The sequence below is a fragment of the Diabrotica virgifera genome, chromosome 1 (genome assembly GCF_917563875.1).
Source record: "Diabrotica virgifera virgifera chromosome 1, PGI_DIABVI_V3a".
In the NCBI taxonomy this organism is placed as follows: Eukaryota; Metazoa; Arthropoda; class Insecta; order Coleoptera; family Chrysomelidae; genus Diabrotica; species Diabrotica virgifera.
This window is the reverse complement of record NC_065443.1, coordinates 210797303-210823920: the sequence shown is the minus strand read 5'-3', so window position 1 is coordinate 210823920 and position 26618 is coordinate 210797303. Positions and strand designations below refer to the sequence as shown.

Genomic DNA, 26618 nt, shown 5'->3' with positions numbered 1-26618 from the left:
CCAAATTGAGGCCATATTAAATTCTCGTCCAATCACCAAACTGTCATCTGATCCATCTGACCCTAGTTGTTTAACGCCAGGTCACCTTCTTATAGGCAAACCACTCATGGCACCTCCAGAAGTAGACGTCACAGACTCACCAACAAACAAGTTATCGATGTATCAAAGAATTTCTCAGATACAACAGCTATTCTGGAAGAGATGGTCAATTGATTATCTCAATTTACTTCAAAATCGCCCAAAATGGCAAAAACTCACAGACACACTTAAAGTTGGGGATGTTGTTTTAGTCAGAGACGATTTTTCCCCTCCACTTAAATGGAATATCGCTCTCATTACAGAATTAATTCTTAGTAAAGATGGATTAATTCGAAATGTTAGATTAAAATCTAGACACAAATATTATACTCGCTCAATTCGTAAGATCGCCCGTCTCCCTATCGATACAGGGTACGATTAAATAGTAGTAGCCGTTATGTCTTGAAAATACATTGCTAACATTTAGTTTTTTGTTTTCTTCTTCTCTTCTCGGCGGTGGGGAGTATGTTTAAATTTCATTTAAACATACGAAATAATTTAAAATATTTCGTCAAGTTCCATTTTCTTTAATGTCAATTTGTCATTATAATATATTTGTAAGTATAGTTTAAGATTAGCAATAAGTGACAATGTGTAAGGACATGAAAACAATTCACCGTGCTCTGGACTGTCACAAAAAACTTCAACAAGAAAAGTCAGAAAATTATAAAAAAGTTAGATGAATTTTTTCTCTTGAAAACATACGTTGTTTCTAAAAGTTTGCACTCACAAGAAACAATACTTTGTTTCTCTCCAAATTTTACATATTACTTTATGTAAAATAATAGTTTTTTACTGATCAGAAGCAATACTTCGTTTCTTCAAGTTTTTGTTCTCAAGATAACGCAATATTTTACCACCTGACTCCAGATACTCCAAGAATTATAGTGAAAATTCTCAGATTGGACAACCTCACCCTTCACTCTCCACACCCTTTGGGATTTAAAGACGAACTTTTTTTTCCGTTTTTTATTTTAGTAAGTTTATGTCACGGACTAGTCAACATCTGAAAGTTTGTAAGTTAAGTTATTGTTATATTTATTTCTAAAGCTCAGCTAGAGTAGGGTTTTCAGGTTTTTTTCATTTAACTATATATTTTTTGTACTCTTGTTCACTATTATTTTGTTTTTTCTCATTTACAATATACAATTGTCCTAGTTATACGTTCTTTTTAATTTATCTTTAGCTTTAGTGGAATTATATGTCAGCTCATTTTTCTCTTTAGTACCTTTGCCATCTACAGTATTTCTTTTGAGGCACAATATTGATATTTCGATATTAAAGCAAGAGCTCTTCTATTTACGATCCTGCACCTGTGCTTGTACATCTCTAATCCAAGATCTTTTCAAGATATTTGGACACTTGGTTAACTCAATTGTTAACACAACCCATTCCATTAAAAAAATTTTTGTCAACATAAAAATGTTAAATAATCAATAAAATGATGATATTAAAGTTTAATATTTAAAAAAAAATGGCCCGATTTTCATTGAAAAGTCCCGGATTTTAGGTAGTTTTTTCAGTCTTGTCCCGAATTCGACTAAATTGGAGTTGGTCACACTACGTATAACTCAAAAACTATTAGCTTATATTATAAGACAATAAAAAATTAAATACACTATTCACTCAAAGTACTAAATTAATGTCAATTTAAAGTGAGTTATGGGTAATTGAATGTATATTTTTTTCGATGAGTACTCAAATCTAAGTATTCAATCTTAAATAACGGGAAAACGATGCATTTTATAAAATATACCTGCTAAACACTTATCAAAGTATGAACTTCGGAATACCTAACAATTGAGCTCCAGAAGAAGTCAATAGCATCAAAATTAAGCAAGTTATGATGAAACTAGGAAAAAGTGAAAAATAAAACATACGCCATTTCCACCAAAATTAAAATTTATAGTAATCCTTAAAAAAATTTCTTTATATTAGCATAAGTAATGATTTTGACAATTTTCACCGGTTTAGAATGCACATTTTTGAAAAAAAGATATAATTTAAAAAATCAGAATTTTTAAAATTATCGTCATTTTCATTTTCTGTTGATAATAACTATAAAAATACTCAATATACGTAAAAAATGGTAAATAACCAAATTTTAGTTTTTTCTATATCAAATATTATACCGTTTTACCATTTCCGTAGGGTGAAAAATAACCGAGATACAAACGTTTAAAGCTTAAATTTTGCTGCGAGAACCATATAACCGTGGCCATTTAATATTTGATTTTTAAAAAAGTGAGGGGTTTAAAAGATTAGATTGAACGTATTTTAATAGCCTTTGGAATTACCTTTAAAACTGTTTCTAGGAGTACCTGATATCTTAAAAATTAACGAGATAACGGAGTTATTAAAAAAAAAACGATAACATTTTTTGGAAAAATTTTTAAAAGAGTAAGTTTGAAAAATTTTTGTAGCATAAATTTTAATGCTATTAACTGTTCGGTATCTCATTTGATAGATATTTCTAAGTACTTTCAAAAATGGTTAATAAATTTATGTTATAAAATGCACCGTAATTTAAGCTTGAATACTTAAGATTTGGGTACTCGCCGAAAAAATATGCATTCAATTACCTATAACTCACTTTTAGTTAATATTAAAAGGTTTTTTAGTAAGGAGTTTATTTAATTTTTTATTAGCTTCAATTTCGGTAATAATAACTTTTTTATAAAAACTTATAGCTTTTGAGTTATCTATGAAAAATCGGTTAAAAACATGCATTTTTCTTACGAAAAATTAAAATTTTTGATCTTTAATAACTCAAAAAGTTTTGATTTATTTTAATAACTTTATATAACAAATTTTGCTTAGAATTTGTCCCCCTATCTAATTATAGGGTTATTTTTAATAAAATAATTTTTACCCCGAAAAGGGGTGGCATCCACCCCCAGGGTAAAAGCGCAAGTTGGCACCATGTCACCTTTGTTTCTTGAGATATCCTCTAACCATTCACCAATTTTCATGCAAATCGATGAAGGTTGAACGAAATCGGAGGTAATAGCTCATATCCACCTTCAGTGACTCCACTATATGTCATAAAAGTAGAAGATAAGAAGTATTTGGAAAATAAATGAGGACTTAAGGATTGTTTTAAACGCGACAGCAGTGCATCTGATTAATGATACTGACCAAAATTTAGAATACTCGTACATAGTTCTTCAACTTTACGATATGTAATAATATTCTACGGCCCCCGAAATGGTATTACAGTAGATAAGGAAATAAGTAATACATATTTACCTATTTGAGCGTCATTGCTAGGATAAGGCTAACATTTATCGTAGTTATTGTTATTATTTGTTTCGGTTATATCTCCATCTGATTTGAATTTGACTGACGCCACAATGACAAAAACATAAACCTTTGAACTTGTGACTAAAATTTGCATTAAAAATAATATGATGTATGTATTGTCAAAACCTGCAAAATAAACCAGTATAGATAATTAAACTAATCTGTACAACGAACGATCAACAGATGTAATATGTATTATATTCTATTGGCGCCAAAGATATATTGAATTGGCGTTTTATTGAGCCAAAATTAGATACTCGTGGTATATCTACTTGATTGTACTTTAAAGTAGCATCTATTTATACAAGGATATAACGTGCGAACTGAGTTACTGAAAATATTAAAACAAGTTAATAATTTGTCATCTAGCTAGAATCTTTAACAGGTATAATCAAAGACAACAAGAACCTTTGTTCGAAGTCTTACACACTTTTTATTTCCAAGTATTTTATTAACTACAATCTACTCTTAGCGAAAGGCCACACGGGTGGCATCTAAACATTCCGTATATGTCTTTGGAACCTAGGAGTTTTCTATTGGTTCGTTGCAACACGCGGTCATATTTTAACCAATAGGCGGCGAGGTCCTAAACGCATATACGGAATGTTATTCGGTTCCAAATTCGTATACGGAATGTTAAATATTCGTACACTGAAAAAGATAAGTTTTTATTAGAGTCTTTTAAAAGGAGATTAATTTTAAAATACTTGTTACTGTATTATTAAATAAAAATAAAACAATTATAGTATTTGGAATGTTATTTGGTGCGAAATTCATATACGGTATATTAAATATTCGTAGAACAAAAAGACGAATTTTATTAAAGCCAGTTAAAATGTGACTGGTTTTTAATAGTATATTATACAACGAGCATTTAATGATGGTCATTATGAAGCGAGTATAAGGGATACGAAACGAGCCGCCTAGCGGCGAGTTTCGTATAGAGTACGAGCTTCATAATGATAATTAAATGCAAGTTGTATACACGATTTTTTCTATGATCGTTCACAAAAAAAATATATTCAACTTTATTAATTTTGTAACGCAAACAAATTAAGTAGTTTGTCAGTCTGACAGTTTGTTTACATATTGAGAACTGTCAAAGCGTATATATTTGACTCGCCATTGGTTACTGCGCGTGTGCCACCTTTATCGCGAATGTCATATCGCGATTCTAGTGGTTAAAAATCTGTATCATATTGAAAATCTGTATCATAATGAAGCTCATTATGATACAGGTAGTGACATCATAATTGATATATTATAGTATGAGAATAGAAAAATTATTGTTAATGTATTTAAAGATCCATAAGGAAAAAGGTTTTCCTGTAGTTGGCTGTATACCATATAATACAAAAAAAAACGAATAAAGTCCTTTATGAAAGGTCTATATTTAAAATCCCTAAAAAGGGCTACATCACAGAACTAGTTTTCGATTGGTTGACCAATCATCATCATTGCTTTCCTAAAATTAATATAACCTTATAAAATGGTGCAAAGGTTTTAAAATTTTGACTACGGTTAAAAAAAGTTGTACGTTATACTCACGTGATCTTACATGCTAACCACCAAAATATTTGTAATTATGTAATATATGTAAATAAAATTTGTAATATTATATTTTGGTGGTTAGCATGGTAAGGACACGTGAGTAGGTATAACCTACGACTTTTTTTAAACGTAGTCAAAATTTTAAAACCTTTGCATTATTTTATCAGGTTATATTTTATAAAGGACTTTATTCGTTTTTTTGTATTATATGGTATACAGCCAACTACAGGAAAACCTTTTTCCTTGTGGATCTTTAATACCTAATACATTAACAATCATTTTTCTATTCTCATACTATAATATATCAATTATGATGTCACTGCCTGTATCATAACGAACTTCATTATGATACATATTTTCATTAGGATACAGATTTTTAACCAATAGAATCGCAATATGACATTCGCGATAAAGGTGGCACACGCGCAGTAACCAATGGCGAATCAAATACATACTCTTTGACACTTCTCAATATGTAAACAAACTGACAAACTACTTAATTTGTTTGCGTTACAGAATTAATAAATTTGAATATATTTTTTTGTGAATGATCATAGAAAAAATCGTGTAAACAACTTGCATTTAATTATCATTATGAAGCTCGTACTCTATACGAAAGTCGCCGCCAGGCGGCTATATACTATTATTTAATATACTATTAAAAACCAGTCTCATTTTAATTGGCTTTAATAAAAATCGTCTTTTTGTTCTACGAATATTTAACATACCGTATATGAATTTCGCACCAAATAACATTCCAAATACTATAATTGTTTTATTTTTATTTAATAATACAGTAACAAGTATTTTAAAATTAATCTCCTTTTAACAGACTCTAATAAAAACTTATCTTTTTCGGTGTACGAATATTTAACATTCCGTATATGAATTTGGAACCGAATAACATTCCGTATATGCGTTTGGGACCTCGCCGCCTATTGGTTAAAATATGACCGCGTGCTGCAACGAACCAATAGAAAACTCCTAGGTTCCAAATACATATACGGAATGTTTAGATGCACACGGGTGATAATTTACGGCGCCGTAACAGCAGTAAACCCATTAGTTGTCTAACTCCTCCACCAATTGTAGACGAAATAGGAGTTAGTCAACCAATGCCTCGTCAGGTTTACTGCTCTTACTAAGGTTTACTCAGAACACCGACTGTGAAGACACACTTCATCCCCTAGCGACTGACATATAAAGGAATAACATACTGTTGTAGTTCAAAATTAATTTAAAAATAATTTTTATGTCAAAGACCACGGGATCATAAATTTTCAAGACCCTGTATATGGTCAAATTTGTCAATACAATAATTTAGCATTAAGAAGTGTTTTGCAGAAAAGTGAACTTTTATAGTGATTAAGTTTCTAAGAACAATTTGGGTTCAAAAACGTTTTAGAAATTCAAAAGAACGGATTAGTGTGTAGAAATTTTAATGTATTATTTAAAATAACGAACAGTATGATTTACAAATAGACAATGCCTTTTGTATTGTTTTCCTCGAAGGCATTGGGTAGTAAACATACTTTGGCGGTTTAAGATATAGGGTTTTTCTGCTTGTAAATAAAAAGGAATTTTATTCTAATTATGTCTTAGCAATTTGGAAGAAATCAATGAAGCAATTTATGAAAAGCTTGGCACGCATAGGTACCCCATTGTCGTTGATAAATGAGATCGAGCATGCAGTACACAACAAGAAACAAGCATGTCCAAAAGGGGTCCCGATGAATTCGTAACTATTTTAATCCTTCATCCTAATTACAGGTCAACTGGTAACTCTGGCGCGCAGTTAATTATTCGGTAACCCACCAAGTACCGGTGAATTTGTAACTTTCTTTTCTAAGTAATTACTAACGATGTTGATAATCTAATACCGGTATTCCAGGTATGTACTTGTATAAATTACCCTCTTTGAAGGTGGTGTAAAAGTTATTTATCATTTATGTATTGTCTCTTGGACGAGTTACATGAGAAAGTCGAAATAAATTTTGTTAAAATGGCTGAAATGCTTGTAACAGATTTCGTAATGAGTGAACGTGGATGCCAAAGAATTGTTTATAACTTTGAAACAGTGCTGAGGCCGCTTAGATAATCCGATTTTAATTATGTAAAGTATATTGGATAGGTAGAGTGCCTCTTTATATGAAAAAAAAATTAGCAAACTTCTAAATGGTCTACTTTTTGTTCAGAAAGTTTTTAAAAAATTTGAACTTTTTTAAAAAATTTAGATTGCAAAATTATTATGCAAAATCTATCAGCTCGATTTTAATGAAATTTGGTGGACGATTTAAGTAGATATGATAAGGATTTTCTATGCGAATTACGAAGGTTCTAAGTGCAATCAAAGTTGTTGAAAAACACTGAAGAGGCTTATTTTGCCCCTTATTTTGTATTTATTGCTATTTTACAGAAAGGGTAATAATTTAAGACATTTTTAACTAGTCGTATATCATACAAAATTCAATTATCTTTATTATTTTATTTCCCTACGACTTTGCTCCAAAATGAATCGTTTTAGTTATAAGCAAAGAAAGCAGAAAAAAATCAATGTTTTTCGAAATTTTTAAATATTTTAATTTTTTTATTAATGTTCCGGGCATATTTGAGAAGGAGCATAAGTCAATTATTATTATTGAAGTTGTCACCTAACTTTATCTGCAAAAATCCGAATGCCACCTCGCACATCCGTAAATAGACGTTTTTTTACAGATCCGCCCTGGTCTATACATATCATATTGTTTCAATTATTTTATTAAGAGATTTCAATTTTTGTTATTTTTTTATAGGTACATATAATACACAACATGTTTTTGAGCAAACCAAGAACCATTCGCTTACATAATATGCTATATGCCTCGTGTTGGCTTAATCCGTTACTGTTCAAATTTATTTCCTACCTTTTAACCTATCTACCTGGGGTATTAGAAGTAAACAATGGTTTCGAATTCACCTGTATAAAGTTGCGAGTTGGGAGGGTCAGGTAGTAGAAAAGTTACGAATTGGCCGGTGTACATTTTGATTTGAAAAAATTTGTCATTAAGAGTTAGAGTTGGCGCGTGTCCATCAAAAGTGGTTGCACACAAATTACCTAGATGATAGACGAACATACGCAATATTAAGCACAGAAGTAAAAAACACATATCGGGTCAACAAGATCAAGAAAACGGAACAGCGAAAAACGGTCAAAAACTTTAGAACAAACAGAAAAGAAACGAGTAGAATATATTTAATTGAAGAAATATCTGGGATGGAATATTACTGATTATTTCATTCATAGGAGATTCTGACCAATAGAAAGCTACAAAAATCTAAATTAAATTGATAATTTTTGATAATTTCCCGTCGTCAAGTATATTACGTCAGATGCCCTTCGTTGTTATGAAAAAATAGATTCAGTGACATTAATGACAATTAATGTTTTAAAAATTATAAAAGTGATGACTTTCAACCGTAAAATATTTATAACAACTGTGTGTTTAATTGTACTAATTTGTACTTACATAATGTAAATTACAATAAAATTTTAGTTTTTAACAGTTTTATTCATGAAATAATCGCAACAAATTGCACTCGATCTCTAAAATTAATATAGAATTCTAGAGTTCTTGTGCAATTACTACTGATAACTTCTAACTAAATCGCGATTCGCGTAACGAGTAACAACATCACAACATATGAAATGTAATAAGACAAATGCGATGAAATAACAGTACAAGAAACCGAAGATGCAATAAGAACTCTAAAAAATTGAAGAGCATCTGATGTGGACCACAAGGTACTCCTCGACCGGAATGAGAATAGACGTGAGCATACTTTCTTTGCCTCCATTATAGTACATGTAGTTAAAATGCTTGACTTGTTTTCGTGGGCACTTGTTTTTAGTTGTAATATATATTATACCCTCATCGGCACAAAATTCCGCCATCCAAAATTTTTGATTAAGTTTGACAATTTATAACTTTATTATTTGTACTCTGATTTCCAAGAGTCTTGCATCAGTTTGTAGGTACATGTTTTGGTGTCGTTTGTTATTATTTCGGTAACAACATTTTTTTTGCTTAGATGGCATTATACGGGGGCGAATGGAAGCGTTGTATTTTCTCCTAACTTTAAAAATTCTGTGGAAAAATTGGAGGGCTGATTTTGTTACATATTCCTTTTGTATTATCCTGGAGATATTCCTAAGATATTTCTTACAATTGTACAATTAAGCTGTACAATTTTTTGTAAATAAAAACACCGATTGACTCTTCTTCTTCTTCTCGTTGTCCTTATGCTCTATAAGAGCGTCGGATAAATATCTTAAATAGAGGTTGGATTGATAAGATTCAGATCTCAATCCTATTGAGCATTTATGGGATGAATTAAAAATAGCTATTCGCCGTCTCCTAGGCCTCCAGAAAATTTGGTACAGTTCTACAGTTATGGCCCTGGTGAAGGAATATCGGGCTATTCTCCAGACCAGGATAACACATCTTTATTCGATACCAAACAGATTGCGAGCAGTCGTTGCTGTGAGAGGTGGACATTCCCGGTATTGCATTTTTTTGTTTTGTTGTTAATTTTGTTTTGTGTTGTTCAAAGTTCAAAGTTGTAAACCTTCAAAGAGGTGTTTTTATTTACAGCTTTTAAAAGAAACGAGATATTCGGATAATTAAAAAAACAAAATCTTAAAGAGACCTCCAGGATAATACAAAAGGAGTAACAAAATCAGCCCTCCAATTTTTCCACAGAATTTTTTAAAGTTAGGAGAAAATACAACGCTTCCATTCATCCCCTATAATTAAGCAAAAAATTTTTGTTACCGGAATAATAACAAACAACACGAAAACATGTACCTACAAAGTGATGTAAGAATCATGAAAATCGGAGTACAAATAATAAAATTATTAATTGTCAAACTAAATGAAAAATTTTGGGTGGCTGAATTTTTTTCCGATGAGTGTATAACATAAAATCCGTAAGATATTTGTTGAAGGATTTTGGACTATGTATATAATGGAGGCAAAGAAAGTATGCTCACGTCTATTTCGGTCGGGGTGTACAAAGTTGAAAACATGGAGCGGAAAAATTGTTCCGAAAATAAGATCAAATTTACACTACAATGAAAGATACTTATTTTTGACGATAAATGTATATTTTACAAAAAGACTAAGTTTTCACTCTAATGGCATATAAAACAACATAATGCTATTCTACATCCCACCAGAATGAAAACAATGGGAACCTTCTCTGGTTACACCTCCGAGGCTTCTACAATTTGTAAGCCATACGGATGCTGAGACTAAGGAAGACGAGGGAATTCTACAATTTACAATTCACGTCCCATCTGCTCAGCGCGGTAAAGTTCCAACGAGAATGGTTCCCTTCGTACTCTAATCAGAGTAAATGTAAATCAAAAATGAATAACCATTTTCAATTTCGTTGCAAAACGAAAATACAGCCGAACCATATTCTAGTCCAATCAGAGAGTGCAGCAAGCACCTCTACCGGTTTCGAAACTTATTATCGTTCGTTGCAATCCGGGACTGCACGCTGGGGTTTGTTTTGGTTGGATCGGAGAGAGCAGCATATGTGCCTCCTGATGAGAGACTAATAAGTTTCGAAATCGGTAGAGGTGGTTGCTGCACTCTCTGATTGGACTAGAATATGGTTCGGCTGTATTTTCGTTTTGCAACGAAATTGAAAATGGTTATTCATTTTTGTATATTTTACAGTTTACAGGTTTTTCTAAATCTTATATAGCTGCCCTCTACTTCTACAAGAAACCAGCCATATGATCAGGAGCACATTCTGGAGACATTATTTATATGGGAAATAAACCACAATTAAAATGAAAAAAATAATTTTATTAACGTTTCGACGCCCAAATCGGGTGCCGTTGTCAAAATACAAAATATTTTGTATTTTGACAACGGCACCCGATTTGGGCGTCGAAACGTTAATAAAATTATTTTTTTCATTTTAATTGTGGCTTATTTCCCATATAAATAATTAATCATAAGGATGCCACAAGGAAATAGCTTCAGAACAACATTCTGGAGACACTTCAAAACAAGTTTTATTTAAAAACAACTTAAAACTATAAACACAAAGTAGAGAAAAGTAATTACATTTTCATTTAAACATGTTTTATCAATTCGTTATAAATAAAAAATTATTTTAAATTATTGTCCTGGTGTTTTTCAGTCGTCGATGACCGTATATCAAACAACAGTGTATCCATAAATTCATTTAATGAAGTACAAAAACAATTTAACATAACATTGTAAGAAGGTAATTACCATATGTTTAGTTTAAATGATGTTGGATAATAATTCGTCCCAAACAAATCAAACGTATTGCTTGCATTTTACCATATCGAAAGCAATACCTTAAAAAAGTGTAGCAATTGTAGTTAATGAGTCACTTTCTTGAAAAGTTACATACTCATACTAGTAGTACTAGTGGTTTAATATTAGTTCCACTTAATTATTCAGAACAACTGTGAAAATACAAAATATTTTGTATTTTGACAACGGCACTCGATTTGGGCGTCGAAACGTTAATAAAATTATTTTTTTCATTTTAATTGTGGCTTATTTCCCATATAAATAATTAATCATAAGGATGCCACAAGGAAATAGCTTCAGAACAACATTCTGGAGATACTTCAAAACAAGTTTTATTTAAAAACAACTTAAAACTATAAACACAAAGTAGAGAAAAGTAATTACATTTTCATTTAAACATGTTTTATCAATTCGTTATAAATAAAAAATTATTTTAAATTATTGTCCTGGTGTTTTTCAGTCGTCGATGACCGTATATCAAACAACAGTGTATCCATAAATTCATTTAATGAAGTACAAAAACAATTTAACATAACATTGTAAGAAGGTAATTACCATATGTTTAGTTTAAATGATGTTGGATAATAATTCGTCCCAAACAAATCAAATGTATTGCTTGCATTTTACCATATCGAAAGCAATACCTTAAAAAAGTGTAGCAATTGTAGTTAATGAGTCACTTTCTTGAAAAGTTACATACTCATACTAGTAGTACTAGTGGTTTAATATTAGTTCCACTTAATTATTCAGAACAACTGTGAAAATACAAAATATTTTGTATTTTGACAACGGCACCCGATTTGGGCGTCGAAACGTTAATAAAATTATTTTTTTCATTTTAATTGTGGCTTATTTCCCATATAAATAATTAATCATAAGGATGCCACAAGGAAATAGCTTCAGAACAACATTCTGGAGACACTTCAAAACAAGTTTTATTTAAAAACAACTTAAAACTATAAACACAAAGTAGAGAAAAGTAATTACATTTTCATTTAAACATGTTTTATCAATTCGTTATAAATAAAAAATTATTTTAAATTACACAAAAATAATTATTTTTTTTCATTTCGAACAATTTTCTTTAGACAATTTGGGTCATTCTAAACAAAAAAGGTCTCTTGTCATTTTTCTCTAAGGATTGTTGTCGAGTTATACGTGATTTAATTAAAATTTGAAAAATGCGAAAATAGCCATTTTTAAGGCTTAATTAAGCGTATCGCGTAGAACTCTAGGTCTGGATCCCGCGCATGAAAAAAATGTTGATTAATAGCAAGTTGAAAATTTGTTAATAGCTTAAGGGTGTCTAGTCGGATAAACTTTGATATATGGGAACACTAGAACAGGGACAGTTTTAATTGTGGAACAGGTTAAAAATTTGGAACGGTCAGACCACGAAAACGGCACATTTATTTTGTCCGACAGAACAGACTTAAACTCTCCGAACAGAGATTAAACTCTCATGCAAAAATCAGACTGCTATTTATCACCAAATGGGCGTTTTAATGAGTGGAACATGTAGACTATGTCAAATGACAGGAATTATGACAGGTGATAAATAGCAGTCTGATTTTTGCATGAGAGTTTAATCTCTGTTCGGAGAGTTTAAGTCTGTTCTGTCGGACAAAATACATGTGCCGTTTTCGTGGTCTGGCCGTTCCAAATTTTTAACCTGTTTCACAATTAAAACTTCCCCTGTTCCAGTGTTCCCATATATCAAAGTTTGTCCGACTAGACACCCTTAAGCTATTAACAAATTTTCAGCTTGCTATTAATCAACTTTTTTTTCATACGCGGGATGATCCAGACCTACTCGACAACAATCAATTTTAGAGAAAAATCACAAGAGACCTTTTTTGCTCAGAATGACCCAAATTATCTAAAAAAAATTGTTCGAAGTGAAAAAATTATTTATCTACTCTATCTCTTATTATGTATAAGTTTTTAGTTTGTGAAAACTGTCATTATAGATAGCAGTACGTGAAGGGTTTAAAGTGTGCGTGAAGTAACAATGTATTTTAAATGGGATTTACTCTTTCGCACACTTTCATATAATCAAATATCCTTAACTTTCGCGTTGTCATAGTGATGACACGTGAGCAATAAATTACAACAAAATTTTGACAGTTTTGTGGTTTGAAAAAAGTTTGAATTTTTAAATGTCAAAGTTCTAAAAATTGTAGAATAGAAATGTATTTCAGTGACTAAGAGTTGCAGTTTTTTATTTGTTTATCGTTGATAAAATATTGTATGAAACTGTGCGTGAAGTACTTTTTGCGCACTTACGCGATGTATAGCACTCGCACCGCTCGAGCTCTAAACATCGCGTGATTGCGCAAAAAGCATACTTCACGAACTGTGTCATAAATAACTATTTTGTGAATTTGTTTAAAAAAAATTGTTTACAATTTTTCGACCACAGCACCTCCCGGCACCCTGTGGATTTGTTATAAAGATCTCTCTTTTAGTAAGTTTGTGCAAAAAAAATCGAATCTGAATAATTTCACTAATGCGAGCGACCATACAGCCCGGTGTAAAAATGTCTGTACAAAACTCCAGAAGATGACGTGCTTAAGTAGTGACCGTGGGCACCAGGTGCTCCGGGGGTCAGTTCTGATGGCGTATTCGTGTTCAGTGACCCCAAAACCCCTGTGGAATCTATTTGCATTAATTTAGTGCCGAAATCCCTCTAAACTCCAAAAGATGACATGACCCTAGACATCAGGAGCTCCGGGTGTCGGTCTGATGGCGTAAATGTTTTCAACAACCACAAAAACTGGTTGAGTAATCTATTTGCATCAATTTAATGCCAAAAACCCTCGAAACTCCAGAAGATGACCTGTCTTAGTGACACTGGGCGCCAGGTGCTCCGGGGGTCGGTTCAGATGGCTTATTCGTGGTCAGCGACTCAAAAAACCTCCAAGTAATCTGTTTGCATCAATTTAGTGCCGATAACTTTCGAACCTCCAAATGACTTGCCTTAGCAGTGACCCTGGCCTCCGGAGGTCGGTTCTGATGGCGTAGCGACCCCAAAAAGCCTCGAGTAACAAAATCTGGTCCTTAATATGCTTTTTTTGACGTGTTTATGCACTTTTGGATGCATTTGATGCACTTTAAAATGCAATTATGCATTCGCTCCGTGCGTGACCATGGTGGGGATACACGAAACTATGCCAGCGTCCATAGCGGCGAAATATGACAACTTTGGCGAATAATGATTGAACAATATTTTTTTCAATAGATATTTCGCTTACCTTATTATTGGCGTTTTGATTTTTATTATTTCTATTTATATTTTCATACTGACTTTCTTTCCTTCCTCGATTTGGTGGTATACTCCTATCGTCATCTATTTCCATTTTGTGTTACACACACATAGACGTGGATCCCGCGTACCAAAAAAAGTTGATTAATAGCAAGCTGAAAATTTGTTAATTAATAGCTTAACGGTGTCTAGTCGGACAAACTATGATGTATGGGAACACTGGAACAGGGGAAGTTTTAATTGTGGAACAGGTTAAAAATTTGGAAAAAGGTTCCATGTATTTTGTCGTACAGAACTTCCAATTGATTTGTTACCATTTCAAAAAACTCTCATGAAAAAATCAGACTTTATCACCAACTGGGCATTTTAATGAGTAGAACACGAAGAACATGTGAAATGACAGGAATCATGTTGGTTAATAATAGCAGTCTGATTTTTGCATGAGAGTTTAACGAAACGGTAACAAATCAATTGGATGTTCTGTCCGACAAAATACATGGGACGTTTACGTAATCTGACGTTCCAAATTTTTAAACTGTTCCACAATTAAAACTTCCCCTGTTCCAATGTTTCCTTACATCAAAGTTTGTCCGACTATACCAAATTTATAATCCAGATGCAGTAGAAATAAAATCAAGACACGTTAAATGCTACTAGGAGCATTCCCGAATCATAAATTACAATGTATAAACTTTGGAAATCATGATTTGGGATTTACAATGTAATACATTGTAAATTATGAATCGGGAGTGCTCCTAGTAGCATTTAACGTGTCTTGGTTTATTTATTTCTACTGCATCTTGATTGTAAATTTATTGTAGACACCGTTAAGCTATTAACAAAATTTCAGCTTGCTATTAATCAACTTTTTTTTCATACGCGGGATCGAGGCCTAACACAAAATTAATAGTTTAATAGACCCAGCGAATGTTAAAATCTGGTACTAATGATTCACACTGCCTAATTGCTTTCGATGAACACTTAATGTTTACATCGACAATTAAACTATAACGAAAACGTGAAGAAAAACCCTTACAATTGATATTTTCTTCATAGTATGGTATAACTAGACCCAAACCCAGACATCCAAAGTGAAAGTTATCCTCCAACACCAAATTGTTCTATTATATGTGGTCCACAAAATGTTCAGAAAAAAGTCAAACCATTTTGAGCGTAGGGTTTGGGGGGGGAGAGGGGGGAGAAATCGGTAAATTCGTAGTTTTTATGTTTTTCGTAAATATTTCTAAAACCATACGATTTAGCATAAACAACCTTCTATACAAAAATGTTTTACATTAAATTTGAAATAAAAAAGGCCCTATGCATAATCCTTCTAAAATGAACGGTTTTAAAGTTACTGAGGTAGAAAAGTATAATTCTTCCAAAAAAAGGCCTAACCTAAACATCCAAAGTAGAAGTTTTCCTCCAACACCAAATTGTTCTATATAGTCCACATATTGTTCAGTAAAAAGTTACACCATTTTTAGCGTCCGGTTTGGGGGGGAGATGGGGGAGAAGTCGGTAAATTAGTAGTTTTTTACGTTTTTCGTCAATATTTCTAAAGCTATGCTTTAGCGTAAACAATGTTCTATACAAAAATGTTCTACATAAAATTTAAAACAAAAAGGGCGTGTACATAATTGTTATAAAATCAACAGTTCCAGAGTTACGGATGGTGAAAAATGGAGGTTTTCGATACTTTTTATATTTTTTGGGCAATTTCCTACTGATTTTCTTTAACAGAATTGTGTTTTATAAATCAAATTTGCTATTTCAGTGGCCGATGGTATGTTAGTGATAATCCCTTGAAGAAATGTCAACCTCACCACCCAAAATCATCATCAATTGCCCAAAAAATATAAAAAGTATCGAAAACCTCCACTTTTCACCCTCCGTAACTCTGGAACCGTTGATTTTATAACAATTATGTATAGGACCTTTTTTGTTTTAAATTTTATGTAGAATATTTTTGTATAGAACATTGTTTACGCTTAAGTATAGTTTTAGAAATATTGACAAAAACGTAAAAAAAACTACTAATTTACCGACTTCTCCCCCATCTCCCCCCCAAACCAGACGCTCAAAATGGTGTAACTTTTTACTGAACCATATGTGGACCATATAGAACAATTTGGTGTAGGAGGAAAACTTTTATTTTGGATGTCTGGGTTACGCCTTTTTTTGGACCAATTACACTATACATTGCATAGGACCTTTTTTATTTCAAATTTAATGTAGAACATTTTTGTATACAGGGTTGCTCATGCTAAACTGCACAGTTTTAGAAATATTGACGAAAACGTAAAACACTACGAATTTACCGATTTCTCCCCCCTCTCCTCCCCAAACCCGACGCTCCAAATGGTGTGACTTTTTTCTGAACATTATGTGGACCATATAGAACAATTTGGTGTTGGAGGATAACTTTCACTTTGGATGTCTGGGTTATGCCATCTTTTGGATCAATTCTATCATACTATCAGAGAACTTCCAAATATCCGCTTTTTAATTTGACGTTTATTTGACACTCGAACTTATTATTTCTATAACAAATTTTATTAAAAATGGTAAATAAATATTACATATTAACCTCAAATATGTCATATGTGTATCATTATGTTTAACGTCAAATTGTGGTCGCCAAAAATTTCAGGGGACCACGCTAGTTGTCGCATCAGTCATGCACGGAGCGAATAGTAGACTTTTTTCCTGACTATCCTTAACACCATTGGAAAAATTGGTCCTTAGGTGCTGCAGGTATTTAAAAATCGATTTATTCCGGTGTTTTTTTAGTGCTAATTGCCCTGGTCTAACTTTCTGGTTAGGAGGGAGTTGTCTAGGTGCTTACGAGGGAATAAATTTCGGTGTGAGTTTAATTTTATTCGTTCTCATTAAATTTATTCAGTCTCTCCTGCCCCTGTCCTCGCCCACTATATTGCAGGAACATATTGAGACGAAAAAAGGAGTGCTTTATTTAAAAAATTAATAATACACTAAAAGAAGAAGTATTATTGTCACGTTCAGTTAGATTTAGATGAGTATTTTAAAATCTTTCACGGTATAGTTGTTTGTAACAGTAAATTTATTTGATCAGTCAAAATCAAGTTAGAAAAAACTTAATATTCTTCTAGTGTTTTTTCTCTTAAAAAACGCGTAAAAGGTATCGCCCTCAAAAGGACAACGACACTAATAATAGTAACGCAATAAAAAAAATCGAAAAGAGGTTCATTGAATGGCCCATCCAATTATATAGGTAAATGACCTATCGCACGAATAATAAAAAAACTTACTATATAATAATATATGATTTCAACATAAGCATCTAACTGTTTTCTTGTCTATACAATGACATTGGAAAAGATATTATAATGAGAGGATGATATCGACCGGCAAGTAACGTGTCGTTTGGGCATCCTCGCATCATTACGAGGGATTTACTAAAAATGTTTAGTAAATTAGCTGTCTATATAATATGTATCTGGTTAAATAAATAAATTATAAACATATAATATGTATATCGTTAACTATACAAACCTAATACAAATCTAGCCCATAACTATAAGTTATAGAGAGATTAGAATGAAATGGTATTGGATCACATGTCACCAATAAAATTCTTAACTGTATAAGAATATAACAAAACATAATCAATGTCAAAATTTAATTCAATGGATTTCACTAAACCGGTAGATTAGTACAAGTTTACAGTTTACTACTCACAACCAAAACTAGATGTTACTCACTTCTATTTTTTGAAGAAAAGAGGAAACCACAAACTGTATGTCCAAAATCACCTTTTGCTCTCAGTGCATGGCCTACCTGCAAAAAAGAAGGATTTAATGTAAATATGTATACATAATATTATTATGTAAAATAAAAATGTATACCATTTTTATTCAGTTGCAATGCGAAGGCAAAACAATCTTACTTTTCAATTAGAATACGGAGTGCAGTCCAGTCCCTTGAATCGCGATTTTCGGCTCTTATTGGAGCCTTCATTGGAAGGAACGTAGGCACTGGAGCATAAAACTTGGTACTGTTTTTTTACTTGAGCTAAAGTTTTGTCTTTGCGTCGGTAACTTTCTTCTTTTACCGTTGTTCTCTCTGATTATATTTGTTTTTGTTTTCCCTATCAAACGAGCTTATCAACATTTTTCTAGGACCTCTTTGATTTAATAGAAATTCGCGATCATCCAGAGGCACTTTTTGAGATTTGCTACAAAGACAATTAATCAGTGTACTCTGGGCTAATTAGCAAAATTCATGGAAAAGTTATTTACCAGCAATTTTATTGCTGGAATCGAATTATAAGATCCTATATATAAATAATATAGGTATGCAAAGTCCGCAGATAGTGTGCTACTTTTTTTATAAATAAAATGGCGCCGACAAATCGTATTTTTTTCAATTATAGCTCTATAACTCCGAAGATTATAACTTTACAACCAAAACACCTTAATAAAAATTCACCGCAATTAAATTCTGCATAGAGATATGTTTTTCACGATTTGCTCCGACGAAAATTTTCCTCGGAAAATGCGGGTTTTCCTAACAAAAACTCTAATTTTCAAATAAAGTTTTAGGTAAGTAATTATTAATCAATAATTAAATAACTTAGTAACATCAAAGCTTTCTTGGTATAGATTGTAATTCCAGAAGCCGGTGAAAATTAAACGAATATTTTAGCAACAATTCAATTGTTAATTAACAAATTACGATCGCAATAATAACCAAAATAATCATGATACATTGATCAAACTTATAAAGATGAGATGCTTATTTAATATTTTATTGACAAAATATAAATTTTTCTTTTTTTTGCATAATCTTTCAATTTTGAAAAAAAAATAGTTATAATACGCTGGTCTAATTAGTAAAGTACAAAGAAAGGTTATTTACCAGCAATTTTATTGCTGGAATCGAATTATAAGATCCTATATATTATTAATATAGGTATGCAAAGTCCGCATATAGTGTGCTACTTTTTTTATAAACAAAATGGCGCCGACAAATCGTATTTTTTCAATTATTGCCCTATAACTCCGAAGATTTTAACTTTACACCAAAAAAACTCAAATAAAAATTCACCCCAATTTAATTCTGCATAGAGTCATGTTTTTCCCGATTTGCTCCGACGAAAATTTTCCTCGGAAAACGTGGGTTTTCCCAACAAAATCTCGAATTTTCAAATAAATTTTTTGGGCCAGTAATTATTTATCAATAATTATATAGCTTGGTGAAATAAAAGCTTTCCTGTTATAGATTATAAATTCAGAAGCCAGTGAAAATAAAAAGAATATTTTAGCAACAATTCAATTGTTAATTAACAATTTACAGTCGCAATAAAAACCAAAATAATCATGAGACATTGATCAAACTTAGAAAGATTATAAAGGTGTGATGCCTATTTAATATTTTGTCGACAAAATATAAATTTTTCATTTTTTTGCATAATCTTTAAATGTTTAAAAAAAATTGTTATAAACAAATTAAGATTTCTCAGAAACTGTTTATTATATCCTAATTAAAAAAATACTTAAAATGCGTATTTCATAGGTCTTGAAAATGAATGCTTTAAAAAAAATTTCCAACCATTTGCAAAAAAGTTATGAAACAGCAAAGTAAATATACCAAATCTCCGTTGTTTATAATTTGTTTTAATTGTTTCAAAGCTTAAAAGTTAGTCTATGGTACAACCTAATTACTCACAAAGAATGTCGAAAATGTGCAATGGTTATATTTTAATCAAAGATTAAAAATACTTTTTTTTTGTAATTTTTAGCGCAAACGTAGGCCTGATACAGAGTCGGAGCTAAAATGTTCACTCGAAGCGACTGACACGCAGCATGCATTATTTATTAAAGGTGTACATCACGCGGCCGGTCGTCGCTCCGAGTGAAAATTTTAGTTACAGTACTGTGTTACTCTACTTTCGCGCGTGTAAATTACAAAAAAATATATTTATAATCATTAATTAAAATATAACTATTAAACTGTTAATCGATATTTTTTTGTAAATAATTAGCTTGTACTTTAAACTCACTTCTACGCTTTGAAAGAATTAAAAAATATTATAAACACAGTAGTAATCGTATGTTTACTTTGCTGTTTCATAACTTTTTTACAAATGGTTGCAAAAAAGTTTTAAAGCATTTATTTTAAAATTATAATATAATAAAAACTTTCTGAGAAACGTTAATTTGTTTATAACTATTTTTTTTAAACATTTAAAGATTATGCAAAAAAATAAAAAATTCATATTTTGTCGACAAAATATTAAATAGGCATCTCATCTTTATAAGATTTCAAAGCTTGATCAGTGTATCATAATTATTTTGGTTATTATTGCGACCGTAAATTATTAATTAACAATTGAATTGTTGCTAAAATATTCGTTTAATTTTCATCAGCTTCTGTAACTATAATCTAAACCAAAAAGGCTTTAAGTCACCAAATTATTTAATTATTGGTAGATAATTACTTATCTAAAACTTTATTTGAAAATTAAAGATTTTGTTGGGAAAACCCGCATTTTCCGAGGAAAATTTTCGTCGGAGCAGATCGGGAGAAACGCGTCTCTATGCAGAATTTAATCACGGTGAATTTTTATTTTGGTGTTTTTGTTGTAAAGTTAAAATCTTCGGAGTTATAGAGCAATAATTGAAAAAAACACGATTTTCGTGCGCCATTTTGTTTATAAAAAAAGTAGCACACTATCTGAGGACTTTGCATACCTATATTATTAATATATAGGATCTTATAATTCGATTCCAGCAATAAAATTGCTGGTAAATAACTTTTCCCAAAAATGGCCTATTCTCCGATAATCAGCCCAGACTAGTGTGTCACATTTGCATGCTGCAAGATCGAAACGTGTAGTTTTACTTTTGTTCTTAAAGCATTGAATTTTATTTTTGTAAAATTCACTGTTTCGCCTGTTCTTTAATGGTTTCATAAGTTTCATGTATTTGTCATGATTGGCTTTTAAAAGCTGAATAATTCTTGTATGTTAAATTATTGGAATTAAAGTCTTTTTCCATATTTCCTCCAATTTAATTGCAACCTGTTCGGCAATACCAGAAAATTCTGGCTCTTTCTTGCTGACTTTTTATCCTCTTGCAACCACAAAACTTCATCGCTTGTTTGTATTTCGGTAAAACATTTTCAGGTATATTTGGTGGTTGCTAAAAAATGGGGCGGTCCACAGCACATCTTGATTTTATTCCCCATGGTCCTGGTTTATCTATTTTAAAAATCTTTAATTTACAAACAACAATAATAACAAAGTAAGGCATCGCACCAAACATGAGTGAAAATTACACGCACTCACTCACGAAGCGGGACATTTCAAAGGGGTTGGTGAGACTGAAAAAACAAATAAAACTTTAAATATCGTTTAAATTTGTAATTGACAACATTTTAAGTTTTCTTTAATTGATCTTAGATCGAGTTAGCACATATTTTATTCCAAATAATATAAATTGAAATTTCCATAAAAATCAGATATCAGAAAATTCGCTTAGTAAAAAAATTAAAAATACTAATATGCTGAAAAATAACACTAGCAACTTTTTCACGCTATTTCCAATTTCCAGATATAACATTTCCAACTTCTATTTTTTCGATGCACCCTACTGGACAGGCATGGACACACATTCGATACTAAGAACCGCTCAAGCTAGAGAGAAATTTGCTGTAGTTATAGCCAACCTTCAGTAATAGAGAAGGTACCTTAAGAAGAAGAAAAGTCTATAACTTCAATAGTAAAACCTCAAATAAAACATGTATGAGCGCTGAGCAGTATGCCGTCAATATTCAGTGCCACATGCGTCGACAGCGCAAAAACAAACTTTCCACTTATTCTTCTTGCTGTATGTGCTGTAATCTATTATTATCGACCGTTGCCTATCAAATTGGCTATACTTAGTAATTTTGTTAACGGAAGCTCGGAAAGGGGATGCAGAGGATCTGTTAAATCATTCTTTCAGGTTTCTTTTTCGACCCGGCCCTCTTCTTTCATCTACTTAGGCTTGTATTATTAAATGGAGTATATTATACCTCTCTGGATGTCGCATAACATGGCCAAAATATTCAAGTTTACGATATTTAACTGTTCTGACGACTCCCATAACTTTTCCCATCCGATACAAAACAACTTTGTTACAAACTCTATCCCCTCAACTTATTCGTGGGATTTTCTGATACACCCAGATTTCAAATGCTTCCAGTTTTTTGCGAAGTGTATCCGTTAAAGTCCAACCTTCGACACCATACAAAAGAGTAGAGAACACAGCCAGCCATAACATATGCACGGGATAAATAAATTAAAGGGTATTCCCAGTTAAGATAGGCAAAATGTCCTCTCTCCCAGATTTATTTTTTTTTACATTCTATGTGATTAAAAAATAAGACTCAGCAGCGTAATTTTAATATTTTTTTGAAATTAATCTATCTTATCTAAGGTTAAGGATAGAGATATTTAAGCCTGAGCGACTTTTTTGTTAAGAATATAAAACATTTTTTTAATGTAGATCTTTTTAAATTAATCGTAATAAAAATTTTGGGATAAGGGACTTCGTTGGTGGATCGGACAACCAACCCATTAACTACACAGTTAGTCCAAGTAATGAAGCTTAAAATAGGACAAAACCTCGCAATTTTTACAGAATGGATCGATTTGATTGGAAATTTGAGAATAAGTATTGGATAGTCCAAGGATCAAAATCTATATGAGGCCGAAAGGCGCTTTTACCATGGGGGTGGTTGCCACCCCATCTCGGGGGTGGAAATTTTTTATTTTATTTTGACCCCAAAAGTTGGTAAAAACATTTATTCTAAGCAAAAAACGTTCTATACATTTTTTTGATAAAATTAATAGTTTTCGATTTATTCGCTATCAAAAGTGTTAGTTTTATATCGAAAAAATCAATGTTTTTAATCAGTTTTTCTGCTAATAACTCAAAAAGTTTTCATTTTATCAAAACAACTTTGCTTAACAAAAATGTTCCTTTTAAAAAAATAAACAAAACCTATTTTTTTATTTTCTTTAAGACCAATAGTAATCGCGCTATACTTTATTATATGATAGCTCTTCTTTGTCAAATGCTAAAAAATATTGTAGTTTCAAAGTCAACAGACGGGAAAACTATGCATTTTTCGAGGATAACTTGTTCAAACTAATTTAAAGTACGTAAAAAGTCTATCTCCAGAAATAAAAGAATAGTCTCTAGCTCAAAAATTAAATGACATAATAAAAAGAATGTCAGTCCCTATTTTTTTTGCAGCGAAAAAATGATTGGAAACTTCCTCCTACTCACCACCCTAATTAAAATTAGTCATTTACCTTATTTGGTCGTCTTTATTTGTGAATTTTTAATAGGTTCTAGAAGTTTGACCGGCTTAGAATGATTAGTTTTAAAAAAAAATGGAGATAAAAGCGAATAACGAATTTTTGTAGTTTGGTAAATAATGCCCTTTTCTTCAGAATAGAAAAATTAGGCTCAAAGATATGAAAAAATATTTAAATATAAGATTGTAGCTTATTTAATTCCCAAGAAATTGGTTTGCAAAAATTTTTTTTACGGCAAAATTTGAGTGAGCTATTAACAATTAAAACTTATAACATGCAAAAACCGCCTTTACCAACCCTTTCAAAGTCACCTCTTTTTGCGACGGAGGACTTAAAAAGGATTTAATATTAATAGCCTTATAGATCTTGTAAAAACTTACGAAATTCTTTTTTACCAAACTTTCTAGTATGAAAGATAAAAAGTTACGGTTAAAAAATCAATATATTTTTTTGAAAAAAAAAAGAAGAAATACAATTGGAAGCATAATAATGTAAGTTACCGCTGTTTTTAGTCATTGGCCTTATTCATCCTTCTTTATTTATGTATTATTAATAGATTCCAGAAGTTTGACTGGCTCAGGATGATTAGTTTTAAAAGAACTGGAGTTAAAAGCGAATAACGAATTTTTGTAGTTTGGTAAAAAATGCCATTTTCTTCAGAATAGAAAGATTCGCATAAGATACGAAAAAATGTTTAATTAAATATGAAATTGTAGGATATTTAATTCTCAAGAACTTGGTTTGAAAAATTTTTCCCTACGGTAAAAATTGAGTGAATCGTAAATGAGTATAATATCGAAAAACATTAAAAACATAAAACGAACACTTTCGACAGCGAATAAATCGAAAAATATTAATGTTATCAAAAAAATGTACAGAGCATTTTTTGCTTAAAATTAATGTTTTTATCAAATTTTGCGGCCAAAATATAATAAAAAATGTCCACCCCCCGAGATGGGGTGGCAACCACCTCCATGGTAAAAGCGCCTTTCGTCATCATATAGATATTGATCCTTGGACTATCCACTACTTATTCTCAAATTTTCAAGCAAATCAATCCATTCTGTAAAAATTGCGGGGTGAAAAGCTTCGGTTTCTGGACTAAGTTTAAAAGGCAGAGGTACCATTCCAGAATGATTAGTTTTAAAAAAAATGGAGATAAAAGCGAATAACGAATTTTTGTAGTTTGGTAAATAATGCCCTTTTCTTCAGAATAGAAAAATTAGGCTCAAAGATATGAAAAAATATATAAATATAAGATTGTAGCTTATTTAATTCCCAAGAAATTGGTTTGCAAAAATTTTTTTACGGCAAAATTTGAGTGAGCTATTAACAATTAAAACTTATAATAACATGCAAAAACCGCCTTTACCAACCCTTTCAAAGTCACCTCTTTTTGCGACGGAGGACTTTAAAAGGATTTAATATTAATAGCCTTATAGATCTTGTAAAAACCTACGAAATTATTTTTTACCAAACTTTCTAGTATGAAAGATAAAAAGTTACGGTTAAAAAATCAATATATTTTTTTGAAAAAAAAAAAAGAAGAAATACAATTGGAAGCATAATAATGTAAGTTAGCGCTGTTTTTAGTCATTGGCCTTATTCATTCTTCTTTATTTATGTATTATTAATAGATTCCAGAAGTTTGACTGGCTTAGAATGATTAGTTTTAAACGAACTGGAGTTAAAAGCGAATAACGAATTTTTGTAGTTTGGTAAAAAATGCCATTTTCTTCAGAATAGAAAGATTCGCATCAGAGATACGAAAAAAATGTTTAATTAAATATGAAATTGTAGGATATTTAATTCTCAAGAACTTGGTTTGAAAAATTTTTCTCTACGGTAAAAATTGAGTGAATCGTAAATGAGTATAATATCGAAAAACATTAAAAACAAAAAAGGAACACTTTCGACAGCGAATAAATCGAAAAATATTAATGTTATCAAAAAAATATATAGAGCATTTTTTGCTTAAAATTAATGTTTTTATCAAATTTTGCGGCCAAAATATAATAAAAAATGCCCACCCCCCGAGATGGGGTGGCAACCACCTCCATGGTAAAAGCGCATTTCGTCATCATATATATATATATTGATCCTTGGATTATCCACTACTTATTCTCAAATTTTCAAGCAAATCGATCCATTCTGTAAAAATTGCGGGGTGAAAAGCTTCGGTTCCTGGACTAAGTTTAAAAGGCAGAGGTACCATTCCGTGCGAACAACCAATTTAATCTGGATGATTAGGTCGCCGCCCCATCCAGGAATTATAATCAGTCATCATCATCATTCTCTTTGCCTTTTATATATTATAATTATAATCAGTCATAACCGTAAATATTATTCTATATAAGTCCACAAGTATTATTTTATATAAGTCCACGAGGAAAACAAATTCTTTGTAAAAGGTATATTTAAAATTCCCTAAATAAGGGTTACATTAAATCACAGAACGTTTTTGGATTAAAAAATCCATCATCAGTGTTACTAAAAGGCCTAAAATAAGTATAACCTAATTAGTTAGGAAAAATGATTTAAAAAGTTGACTAAGGTTAAAAATGCAAGAGGTCATACTTACAAAAAAATAGCATGCCTGAGCCTGCTGAGCCACCAAAATTTTTTGAGTAAAAACCCTTTAAATGTTGAAAATTGTTGTGTTATACTTATACTACATATTTTTAATAATACTTGATGATGTTGCAAATATTCCTGGATATTACCCAGGGCAACA

The 26618-nt window shown here is 31.3% G+C and overlaps 1 protein-coding gene across 4 annotated transcripts in view; it reads right to left on the bottom strand.

Annotated features, from left to right (window-relative positions):
- Positions 1–26618, bottom strand: part of LOC114346117 (E3 ubiquitin-protein ligase RNF19A-like) — a 500767-nt gene that overhangs the window by 240674 nt on the left and 233475 nt on the right. For 3 of the 4 annotated variants that reach the window (XM_028296914.2, XM_028296920.2, XM_028296907.2), the window contains one exon: positions 18279–18354. The exons of the other annotated variant lie outside the window; for it this stretch is intronic. The gene's annotated coding sequence lies outside the window, so the exon portion shown is untranslated. The remainder of the gene's footprint in view (positions 1–18278; positions 18355–26618) is intronic. 4 annotated transcript variants of the gene reach the window in all.